This window comes from Scatophagus argus, chromosome 19 (assembly GCF_020382885.2).
Source record: "Scatophagus argus isolate fScaArg1 chromosome 19, fScaArg1.pri, whole genome shotgun sequence".
Classification (NCBI taxonomy): domain Eukaryota; kingdom Metazoa; phylum Chordata; class Actinopteri; family Scatophagidae; genus Scatophagus; species Scatophagus argus.
The window spans coordinates 3136757-3149914 of record NC_058511.1 but is presented as its reverse complement, the minus strand read 5'-3'; the positions used below and the strand labels follow the sequence as shown (position 1 = coordinate 3149914).

At 42.7% G+C, this 13158-nt stretch overlaps 1 protein-coding gene across 2 annotated transcripts in view; it reads right to left on the bottom strand.

The window, feature by feature from the left end:
• The window catches only part of ncoa1 (nuclear receptor coactivator 1), a 51556-nt gene extending 38974 nt beyond the window's left edge, over positions 1 to 12582 (bottom strand). The window contains exon 1 of one of the 2 annotated variants that reach the window (XM_046372292.1): positions 11849 to 12582. The gene's annotated coding sequence lies outside the window, so the exon portion shown is untranslated. The other variant, XM_046372294.1, reaches the window with a different exon arrangement.
• Positions 12583 to 13158: the final 576 nt, after the last annotated feature.

Genomic DNA, 13158 nt, shown 5'->3' with positions numbered 1-13158 from the left:
ACTGGAAGTCAGGGGCTGAGTTCAAACCCTGAGAAACAGGCCCATACCACACCTGAATTCAATAATAAAGTGGTGTGTCCCAATACTTTTGATCATGTAGTGCACATTAAGCATGTAAGAGCACTGTGGGGGCCTTACATTGTGATGTCTTCAAGGAAAAGACAAGACAGAACAATTAAATACACAGAGACAGTGACGCATACCTCTGAGCATATGATATCTGTTGTTGCCAGCTATACAGCGGCTGTGGCTCCAGCCTAAACAGCAAAAGGTAAAGACAAATCACAAGTACCACCCACTTCTGAGCTGTGATTACCTTATGACACTGACTTGCAAATAACCTTAAGACTTAAAGTTTTGTATTTGCTTTAGATACAATAAACTAGGAACTGTCATTTCAGCTCCCACTTCAGAGTAAGTATGCTGCCAACACAAGACGAACCTTGAGTGAGCTAAGTGTACGCTGAACACAAGCCAATTACATACCGTCAACTGGCCAGCCTCTGTCACTTTAATTTCCTTGTGGTGAACCAGGGGGGAAGAACACAGATTTCAGATGTTAGCATTTGTTTCCTCATTGTGTCTACACAGCACCAAAAACACCAACAGAGGAGAAGTATTCCTGCCGTCATATGTCATGAGCACCTGTGTTTAGCTGCTTCCTGTGGTGATGAAAATACCAAAAAACCTGTTCCTGGCAGTGACGCTTCATTGTAGTTACGTAATACTTTTAAAATATCAGTTAAAAGACTTCCTCAAGTAGCACACACATTTAGATTTCACACAACAGTGGCATGCAATGTCAAAATGTATCTGGCCAGAGTGACATAAACCGGCAAGTACCCCCTCTCCAGACTGGTGACAAGACCCTGTCAGCATGTGTACTCTGAATATATTATAATACTCTGAACACAATGGGTCGCAAAGAGGATGCCTTCTCTTTACATTATTTTCTCCTTCGAACTCGTCTCTGAACACGCGGACGTATTAAGAGGCTCTACCTGTTCATGTTCAAAGACGAGAAAGGAAGCTCCATCTGTCCTTCACCTAGTTTGGTCCAGCTGCAGTTTCGGCTCCAGCAGACCAGCTCACACTGGTTTGTTATGGAACACCATGACAGTCTTTAGTCCTCACCCATGCTTGTAAATAAAGGACAAGGACGATGTGACCAATGGTGCAGATGTGTAAAGTCAGTCAGCTTACATGAGCACAAGGTGTTTTCAGTGAGAAGAAGGTCGACGAGCGAGTACCAGTTCAGAAGTCTGGTACTTTTTAAATTATAATCCAGTAGTACTTCAGGTACTGAATGACTCAACTTTTAGAGCAATCTTCATACGGTCATGAGTTCTAGAATAACACCTTATTATGCAACAATGAGACAAACCAAGAATCTACGCTCAAAAGAAAACTAGACTGATCACTTGTTTGAATTACGACAGAGGACGAGGCCAAGATTTGTCGAACTAAAGTTCAAGAGGACTTGAACTTTAGTTATGTTAACATACAAATCTTGGTCTCGATCATCCCTTTGTCTAAACACTTTACGCACTGCATCTTTCTACTTGCCATCATTACTGATATCGAGCATGTAAAAGAGAGCTGCAAAATTTTCTGCGAGTCTATACACAATTTAAATACAGAAATTCTTCAGGAAAATCTTGCATGATATACCTTTGAGCTCTTTATGTCTCACATGCACCACAATAACACCAGCCGTTGGCAATAAAATTCTTGTTCTCGGGCTGCCGCCAACGAGCTCATACAATATGTACTGAAGAGAAGCACTCAAGTGAAATGAGAAGCGAGAAGAAGACAACGAGCTGTGGCTGCTGGGAACCAGTAGCCTTACGTACCTGTTACACCTCTGTATGAGGGTCTGAAAGAGAAATGGCACATTTGATGTGGATCAAAGTATTCATGTGAGCAGCCAATTTCACACGACGGGGCAGTCGTGGATCAGCGGTTAGGGTGTCGGACCCGTAACCGGTGGATCGCTGGTTCGATTCCCCGTCCCGGTGTCCATGGCTGAGGTACCCTTGAGCAAGGTACCTAACCCCCACTGCTCCCCGGGCGCTGCACGCGGTCGCCCACTGCCCCGGGTTTGCTGTGTGTGTGCACGTCACTTGGGTGGGTTAAATGCAGAGAACAAATTTCATTGGAGTGAGTTCCCTCCAATGACAAGATATGTCACTTTCCTTTCCTTTCCTTCCTTTCACACATGATAAAAGTGCTCAACATTCAGCAACACTGTTTACAAGGGTTTCACTGAGACTAAAGAAAGCAATACAGTTGCTTGATTTGACAGTCGTGGTCTTCGTTGGAATCTTGAAGAGGCAAAAATTAAGAACCGAAAACTTACGACAATACGTTTGATCAATATCAGTGTCATTATTAAGAGGGGACATTCTGAACAGATTAGTATGTAATGTGTTCATGGTGACATCCTTTGCAACAAAAGACAGCAATGAGCAAAAATGAGTTACGACAACAAACATAAAGAGGCAACCAAACAATCAACAACTTCACCACGGGAACGAGTGAGAGCAGAGCTCTCGGAACAACTTAATGATGTGCTGTCACATTTCAGGTGACATGTTTTAGTCAAGACTACAATAAGTCATATCATGGCTCACTAACTGCAACTGAGCCAGTCAATAATTACAGACCTGTGGGTCCCGTAATGATGAGGGTTTGATTTCCACAGGGACTTTCAATACACCCTGCCTTATCTTTTAAACGTTTGTTTAGGTAAACACGGCACTTGACACAGAATGTTCAGCAAACATTTTTCGAAAAACACTGAAAAAAAACTGCACATTTGCAAACATGCTCAGTGTTTTCTGTCAAAAACCAAAAGCTCAACCAACACAACCAACTCTCCTGTGGGAGGAGGAGTAGCAGTACAGCAGTAGTATTAGTGCAGTACCTCTTCAACCTCAGAGCTCTGACCACTTCATCAATAAGTCATCAGCGCTAAATTGATGTTTCCAGGTTAAAATCCCTACACCTGTGTGACAATAGTTAGGACCTCCTTGAGGTCATTGTGGTACAATTTGGACTTTCCATTATACCATCAAAGGCTGTCACGAATACTTTTCTTGATCTCAACTTAAATGGTGCAATTTGGACATGTCATCAAATGTTATAGGTGAGTATAAACGACAGGGAAAAAGAACCAACAACCCTGTTTCTAAAGTAACTGCTCACTGCTGCTAACTTAGTTGGTTATTGCTATCTAGCAGCAAGTTGTCAGTTTAGCAGTTAATGTACACAGCATGACAGTTTGGCAGTAAATGGGCAGTAAAAAAGGCTGTAACTTCCCAGGTCCCAATTGCGGGAATGCTGAAGGGGGTTAGTCCCAATGCAAGACTGGACTTCAACCGGGAAGGAAAGAAATGCCCCCTCTGCAGACTAAACTGGAATGTATGACAATAATGTGCTTAACTAAGTTTGTCACAGGTGTTCTTTACATGACTGCATTTGTGAAAAATAACTGAGCCCAATTCCAGATTGAAACGATAACAAGAACAAATTAAGTTGAATTCCAGAGCCGAAATGGAGTCTACATATAAAAATCAAATCACATGCACACAATGTTAACATGATATTTGAAACTGGATTCTCTCACTGGGTTTAAATGCTCATTTCATTTAAAAGGCATCAGGTCTATAGGCAGATTCTCAATAATTTACTAATTTGTAATTCTCTTTAAAACAAGGTCAAATTTGGGTTAAAAAAAAACTAACTGACAGGTTAGTGGTATTGGTGTATGTACTGGTAGGAGGAAACGCAGTATCTTTCCTCCTGATTTCCAAAAGTCAGGTGCTCTCGTGTGTGCAAAACCAACAACGTTATTTCCTTTGTGTAGACACCACTGATGACAGTCAATACTAGTTTTGTCACCAAACCTGTTTTTCATTTACACATATTTAACTGTCAAGTGCAGCCAAAAAGTCACAGTGCTGGCTTGAGATGGAAATCACACCTCAGTGGCCTGTATTTCAATTGAAAGAGACAACAGGAGGTGGGACAGAGGACGAAAGTGAATCTGGAAGGACCTTTCTTTTGGACAGTATCAAAGGGAAGCTGAGCTGCTTTAGTCTACTGGCTCTGGTAACATGTAGGGCACTAAGTCAAGCACAGGGTTTCCCATACATCCACTGATTTAAAGCGACCTGCCAACATATAACATGAGACAGAAAACGTCAAAGGGACGCACATCCTTTTTTAAATGAAGTGACTGTGATGTAAGCTCTCCTGGTTAACGAAGGCCCAATTGTGCTGTTGTGTGTGTGCAAGGGGCGGTTTATTTACAGGAAAAGGGGTGATTAAAATGATCAGCAAATAACTTATCATCTACTGCCAGGCTAGTGAGGTCTTTAAAGAGGACCTGAATCATAGCAGCGCTTTGACCTTAAGGTCAGCATCAACTGGCCAATGACAGTCCAGATATAATGTTTACCATCTTCACTATCTTGCAGTTAATGTTTGTAGATTAACAATTGTTAATTAGTACTGAACACAAAGTACAGCTGAGGATGTTGGGAATGTTTGCAGGTATAACAAAGTATTGAATAAATAAACCTTGTGAAGGCAAACCAAAGGAACCAAAGTCATTAAAATTCATCTCACGGGGAACTTGACTATCTGTACCAAGTTCAACAACAACTTCCAACTTCACTTGACCTTGTGGTATCACCACAGGAAAACACTTTGGGAAAATAATTAAGATACATACCATGAATGTCTTTACAAAACTGAAGGGAAATTCATTAGATAATTGTTATTAATTATTTTAGTCTTATCCAATGCGGTAAACTGGCCGCCTGACAGCATCAGCCCTCAAGGTACACAGTCAGATTGGCTAAAAAGCGTCTGTATTGGCCTTAAACCAACAACATGGACTCAGGCATCCATTATGTTCATTAAATAATCTTACACCTCAGCTTCTTCACAGTTAAAGTCAACAGTCTTCACTACAAAGTTCCTCCCGTGAGGCAGCTGCACAACGTGTTGAGTTTGCAGCACCTAAACGGCACACGGACAACAGAAAGGTTCAAACGTTAAATACAAATAACCCTCACATGCTGTCTCTGCATGCACCTGCCTTCTGTCAACTACTCCCATTTTCCTTCAAAACTCAACTTTCAAAAACAAAAAACAAGGGGAAAACTGAGTAATCCACACACGTCTGTTAAAAGAGCTGTCATTGAGAACAGAGCTACGGCTGAGGACAACTGCTGGTTCTGGGATGCTGAATGTGTAACACAGCGAGTGGGTGGAGGGTTACGACCGACTGCAATCACGTCTCCTAAAGGAGTCGTAAACAGCTGAAACACTGGTGTGAAAACACCTGTGTGTGAAACGGCCACAAGCTTGCGGCCAGCATTTTAATGTGTGGACCACAAACAGTAGCTACATGCACCACATCACACTTCAAATAAAACAACGAAGCCACTTTCATTCCTCTTAGTGCTCCGTTTCCGTCTGTCGATGGCCACAGTCTAGACACCACCGGTGCAACAGGCAGCAGCCTTTTCTGCTGTGCAATAAATAAATCAAGCTGCCTTCCCTTCGACTCCCAACAAGGCAAAGCCCTGACACCAAGTGTTCACTAGAGCTGCAACGACTGATCAAAAGAAAATTTAACGGCAATTATTTAGATAATCAATTCATCATTTCGGTCATTTTTCACATACAAATGTAAAATAATGCTGGTTCCAGCTTCTTTAAAGCTGGTAAATACATGCTCATCTTTGTCATGGTGAGTCTTTGGGTTTTGGACCCAGCTTCTCCACCCCTGTACCTCCCCTCTGTCGTGAACCAGTAGGAAGTCTACAGCAGCCAGTCAATAGGAAACTGGCATGTGAAATTAGCATGTTCTCAAAAGCCAACGCAACACCTTTGCAACTAAGAACACGGCTGCATGGTGCTCAGTCAACCGCAGTGTGATCAGGACTGCTGTCAGAATTTTTCAAAACTTTTCCCACAGTCACCTGCGACTAGTCACGGCCCTTTAATCAGTTTAACGTTTTATGTGTGGGCCACAGGTGGTATTTCTAGTTTATTGTTATTTCCACCCAAATGAGTCCAGTTGTGATACAAAGATGAATAAAGTTCAGGCATAACTTCTAAAGGAATCCTTAAATGCACCAAGGTCTATAATCATGTATTGGTTTGAAGGTTATCACTTTAAATGCTGTTAAATGCTTTTTCAACTGATGACTGAAGGAGCCAAGTTTTCTGATAAGATGAATCACTTATCATCAAACTGGCTGGAACCAAAAAGAAGGACCACGTCTTAAATCTTCTTCTTCCTGTGATATCACAGAGAACATCAGCGCTTATTACAAGTTCATCTCCTTCGCTTGAATCATCAGCTCCAACCTCTGACATGGCAGTAAACACACTAGCCTTCACACCCAATGTCACATGCAACAGTGTTTGAGAAGACACCAAACTCATTAAAAAAAATGAAATGAGCATAGCAGAGGCCCATGGCCATTCATCTGCTTTACATATTCAGTAATAACAGCAACACTGCAAAAACAACAAAGTGGGTACGTGGCGCCAAGCTGAAGCTTTCTTAAGTGTAGAAATAAAAAATATGCAAGACACATTCAAGTGGCGACGGCCGCCTGCACAGCACGGCCACATCTTACTGAGACTTTGGAAGAGTCTCGCCACCCACCCCTTTAAAACCCAGGCACATCGACACCTTTATGCTCCACTTCGCGATAGATAGATACAGACAGATATATAGATGACATTATTTATCCCAGAGGGGAAATTAGGTTGTCATAGCAGTCCAGTATATTTGAATACAATAAAGCACACAATAACATGAAATACTGAGTAAAACATAGAATAGAAAAATAGAATAAAATACATCTAAAGGACACTTGTGTGAAAATAAATAATAGAAAAACAGTATCAGTATATACAGTATATAATGGTAGCAGCAACGGTATATAATGACAGTAGTAATAATAATAATACTAATGGTATATGTACACAGAAATGTTTTACACGTATATATGCACATACATATATATACATATATATATATATACATAGTTAAACTGTGCAAGGTGTGCCAACATACATAACTGCAATATGTAATATGTACACACCAGAGGGTATTTACACCACCATATGTTCATTTCACATTTACGGTGAGACACCGCACTGTTAGACTTATTCACCAGCGTGCTCTGGGCTCAGGCACACTTCCAGTCGCATTAGCACAGGATAATGTACCTGTGAAAAAGTTCTCCGTCACTCTCTCTCTCTCTCTACTCCCAGTATCATCATCCTGGCAAGCACAGATTTCATCTCCAACACCTACAAAAGTCCACGCAGGAAATTAAAAACTGCTGTGTGACTCTTCTTATTATGGCCTGGCATTGTTCACAAAAACTGGGCCATCGGGGCTCGACTGTGAGCTCACTCACAACACCACCACAACAACAACCACCACCTCTCCTCGCTCTGTTTTCTCGCTTGCCCTATAAATTTCTTCCTGTACGTGGTCTCTGTTTCTCTCATTCTTCGCCTTTACCTTTTCTCCTTCCCTCCATTTCCTCCCAACCCTCACAAATTCTCACAGTCTGCTGCACAAGCCTTTTTTTTCTTTACCCCGGGTGAGAATGTAGGCCATCGCTCTGACAGCAGGAAGGCAGCAAGGAGTCGAAGCAGCGCCTCTCTTCTCTTCTTTCCCGCATTCTGCTCGCTCACAGCAGCTGAAGACAGTACGCAGATGTGTGTGTGTGTGTGTGTGTGTGTGTGTTGCTGCCTTACAGTGACTCAGAGCGCCAAGAGTCGAGGGACAAACCACAGCACACAGCAGCTCATGCTGCACGGGCTTCACCATGAGCCGATGTGTTTCAGCTTTGCAGAAACGAGAGCTCCTGCACGTCCCACTGCATGTTATCAAAGATGATTTGAAACACTCCGGAGAACAGTTTATTTTATCTACAAGCTCTGATTTGTCTTAAAACAGATCTGCCTTGACTACGTAATCCAAGGTCCCCGCACTGCAGGCTGAAAACCAGCCCACATTGTAGGTATCACACCTTGAGTAAAGGAAAACTGCATCAGAGGAGATCCATCATATCTTTTAAGCAAACAAACGCAAGAAACCACAAGCTGTGGGACGATGAAACTTAAGCTCTGTCCTAATTGTTTTCTTCGCTTTTCAACTGCCAAAAGAAAAAGAAAACCACCATTCAGCATTTACTACTTTCTACACAGAAAATGAATACATACACAACTGTAAAAACTTAAAGCAAGCATGCAGCCAGTGCTGAGTCTAATGCCGAATCGGTGTTTTCCTTTCATTTGGTCAGCACGCCACTCAGCACATGGAAAGAGTGTGCACAGCGGCCTGCAGGAGCAAAGTTTAAGGTCATGCAATTATGTCAGGACAAGTGAAAACTTCACTGATATTTGGTAAATCTGGGATGAGATATCACCCAATATCAGCTGGCATGTTGGATGATTAAGAATAAATATCTGCTTAATTTTTAAACATGGTCTCTTTGCATGCTTTGACCAAATCTCACTCAGTACATATCTTGGTCACAATTGTTCAATATCCATATTAAACAAAATCCCTGATGTTTAGCAATATTTCTACAGGAGAACTCAGGATCAACAAACTCATTAGGATACATCATGAGGGAACTGCCAAATGTCACGGCAATCAACCCAACACTTCTTGACTTCACTATTTCAGAAGTATCCATCTCTGACTAAAGAAATAAAGCTGCTGAGCTGTCAGTGTGATCTGAAGTGAGCCGCTGACCTCCCCTCTCTGATGATTTTATATTCAGAAATTCAAACTGATGACTCTGAAGTACTTGGTAAGCTGCACTGGGACTCAACCAAAGTTTATTACATTCACGCGTCCTCAGACAAAACTTTTTACAAACACAGTTTGATCACTTTACACGCATGGGATAACAATCTTCCTCCTACAACCAATGAGTCAACTGCCAGCTTCCCATCGCCTTTATGTTGTGCCCCCTGTCCAATCAGCCCTGGGTTGTAACAGAGACGTACATTTAGGGGTGAAAAATCTGATTTTTGATTCAAAGTCAGTGTACAAAGTTCCACTATCACAACAGTGACAAAGTTAACTCCACCCCAACGCTGACAGTGATAATAAAGTTGGATCTTAAAGAGAAGATGTGAGCGGCTTCAGAAGAGGACGAACACCCTTTATGAGGACAACCGAGTGAAGACAAGTCAAGGGCATCAAACAGACCATCAAATCACATCATCAAACATTATTCACAGAAGGAGCAAGATATGACAGGGATTTACAAAAATCCTTACAGATTAAAGTGGCTAAAAATCTAAAAGAGCAAGATCCTGAATTAGAGACGCTGACTGAGGTTATGTCAAGCTTTGGCGCTGAATTTGTGCTACACTAAAAGGCAAACACTGAGTATTCCTGAGGCATCGATGTGCTGTCATCCCTGAAAAGTTGCCAAACGATGTGGCAGGTGAGTCTGTTTCATCTGCCACCACAGACAACATCCATCAGTATTTTCTGCTGTTCCGACCATAAGTCAAAGCACCCGAGTGTGACATTTCCACAGGTTGGCTGCACTTGTCGTGTGGAGAGGGTCAAAACAAACAGCATGAAAACCGACTACAGCTCCAGCAGAAGAATGCCGTGACAGTGGCAGGCAGGCTGCAGCAGTGCTGAGTGCTAAAATGGCTGCTCATTCTCCATACGGACACAGAGCTGAGCTGAGCTGAGAGGAGGAGAGCTCCCACTCCCAAATATCTCACTCAAATGTGGCTCGTCTTTACGTGGGCTGAACAGCTCATGTGTAGAGTTAATAAAGAAAATGTTGTGGTCATTACTTGCAACACAATAAATACTACACACACACGAGACTGCACTCTAATGACAGATTTATTGTGTCCATCAAAACATCAAACAGCAACAATTTCTTCCCTCATCTGCCTCCACATCTCCACCAGCAAGCAGTCTCTTCTAACTACACACATGAAGACAGCAACACGGTTTTCACATGTCACCACGCTGAGACAGGATCTGGCTTCAGACCACCTCCTCCCCACATTGCAGTGGCGGAGCGTGCGTCTATCGGTGGCACATCTGTTTGCACATGTTGTTTGATCTGTCTAACATGCAGCAAGACAAACTTCTGGAGACAGGGCTTTTTATATGATGTTTGAAAAGTGATGGAACAACAATAAGGATTATTTTTCACTTTATTATCAAAATGTTCTTGTTTTGTTGTTTGCAGATCGGCAGCATTCAGACAGTCAGCGCAAACCTCGAACAGAACGACCGAGGTCCACGTCGAACTCTATATCCCGGCTCTTATCTGGACAACATCTTAGCCTAGAGGGGCCCAGCTGCAACGCTTTCACTTAGAACATACACAAATAGACTACTTGCTATCAGCAAGTGGACTCCAGCAAAACAGTCAGTTGCAACATGCACAAAGATAGTGAATTTAAAGAAGTAACCATTTCAAAACACGGTGTGCCAATTACTGCGGTCACAATTAAAGTTTGATAGTAGTGGCGTCTGAGCATTAGCTAAACTTAATTTGAAACCGAGATGTCACTCTGATGTGATTTGGGGCTGCATAAATACAACTGAAGGGACTTCACGTAAGTTCAACCAGTTTTGATTTGTTGTTGAATTATACTTAACTTGTATCATGAGTCTTTGTTTTAAGAAAACAAAGCTGATTATTAACAGAGACTTTTGTTGACTGAACTCTTTCCATGTCCACCGTCCATGCAACCAACTGCTTAAATACCCGTTACTCTACAGCACTTAGAGCACACAAAGGATCAAAATGGTCTTTATAACTACTGCAGTAGCAATAAGGACTTTACATAAATGTTCTGAGAAAAACAAAAAGTAGGTCATAAATATTTTGCCATTCAATGCTACTCACTCCAAACACCGTTCATGTTTTATGGCAATCAATCACTAAAGCATTTAGACTTTCTCTCAAGAAAATCTCAATTTAGTAATTAAGGAGCAAGAGATCTCTTAGAACGTATCTTAAAAGGAAGTAACTCAAACCACTTAGATTTCAATGTCTTCGAAATCAGAGCAGATGTGCGTGTCTGCTCCTGATACAAGCTGGTGCTGATTCCACGGATGGAGTTTAGGGATGACACATTCATTCATTCATTTATTTATTCACTGGGTTACAAGCTGTGGACATAAATATTTTGCCCTCAGATTCACGAGCTTTACACTCAAGGATATTTAAAACAAATGCAAGCTTTTAATCAGCTGTAAACAGCACCTGGACCACGACCACAACAGAGAATCAGGTCAATTAAGGTGAATTTTATCCATTACATTATTGCTAACACCTTCTCTTTTTTACCTGTTTTTGAGGGTCTTTAAGCGCTGTCCTTGAGTTACGTACGCTGGTTACCTAAAAACGACCAGAGGCGTTTTTTACCGCATGCCAAGAGGTCACGCTGCCCTTAAAGTTTTCGCGTTCAGTACGCAAGTTTCGGGTAAATGAAAATGCACTGCGACACCCTGAGGCCGCCCGGACTGTCTTACATCTTACATAAGAGCAGCCTCTTTGGGATTTTGGGTTTTTTTTGCAGGAGGTGAAGGAGCAGAGCGTCCCAGCAGCACTGCACGTTATGTGTCCGCTCGGAGAAGATGGTGTCAGTGGATTGTAACGACGTTATGTGGAAAAACCAACAATGAGTCAGGCATGTTTGGAGGCCCTTCGGCGTATGCCCCGCTGCAGCGGCCACTTCAGTCATGAATGGTCAGCATGACATGTTGTCATGCGTTGACGGCGGCGCCCCTCGGTTGGCTTACCTGTTTACTCGTCCGTTTAACTTGTAAATATCGATCCTGCCAACGGGGTCTTCCTCTGCGTTGTCACGATGGATGATTAATTCCCATGCACACGGCAGTGTGGGCTGCTTTAAACAAGCCAGTTGGCTAACTTAGCTCACCAGCTTAACTTGCTGCTTGCGACAAGGATAGTCAGATGTCTGACTTTTTATCCACTGTTACTTTGGACTTATAATTTTGCGGTCAGCCGTGGCGATCATGTTAAAAAACCCCACTGGGTCAGCTTGGAAACGGGGCAAAAGTTCCCCGTCAGCTGGCTCGCTGGCAATTTAACGCCAGCTTATGTTGACAAACAAGCCTGCGTAGTTAAAATCACACACGACTTGAAGCTAGCTAACGCCAGGCTGCCAGCACGGTTAGCTTAGCTAGCTAAGCAGCTCGCTAAATCCAAACCTTCTTCCGAAAATCCCTTTTCGTCGTGCCCGACTCGTGTTCCAGCGGCAGCTGCAAATCGTAAGTAACTCTGAGGATCACTTGCGGCTTGGTTTCTGCGTTTCAATGACGGCGCACTCGCGTTTGCAAACCTAAGTTATCGCTTTGGTCTCTGCTCTCCGCCATTTCCAATCTCTCAACACAAACAAACAGGGCTGCTCGTGCGCACGGAGCGTCAGGGCGCGTTCACGGCGCGGGCAGGAGAAGCTTCTCCCGAGCTGATGGAGGGGAGAGCCGCCTTTGGAGACACGCTCTGAATGAGACGTTTGTATTAAAGAACATGTCCAGAAAGGGTGTGTGTGTGTGTATCGATGACACTGGAGGCAGTAAATGGAGTAGGTGGGTGTGCGCCGATGATTCATGAGGGTCACGCTGTCCGTGGCCGTCGTTATGTCGGCCCAGTTAGGAAGTTCATCTTCACTGTAGGGAAATTATTGGCAAGCAGCAACCTTAGTTTATCGTTTTTATTTGTCACACAGCTGTGACAGACGGCAATCACCGCTGCCAACCAGCGGTTTCCACTGCCAGTGGTTGCCAGCGGTGGGAAGTAATTAAGTTAGTTGTTAGTTAGTAGTTACTTTGCAGATTAATGCAAAATATATGCACCAATAAGGATGTGATATCATCAACTTTATTGATCCCAGAGGATGAAATTCACAAAATACCCAGCAGATAAACTACATTCAGCAGCTTCAACATTCAATCCATCAGATGAAATTCTGTAAAGGAAATGAAATATGCCATGTCCACAGTGAGTGCTTTTACTTTGACAACATTTCAGCGTTAATACTTTTGTACTTCAGTAAAAAATTTAACACAGTAGTCGTACTTCTACTTTT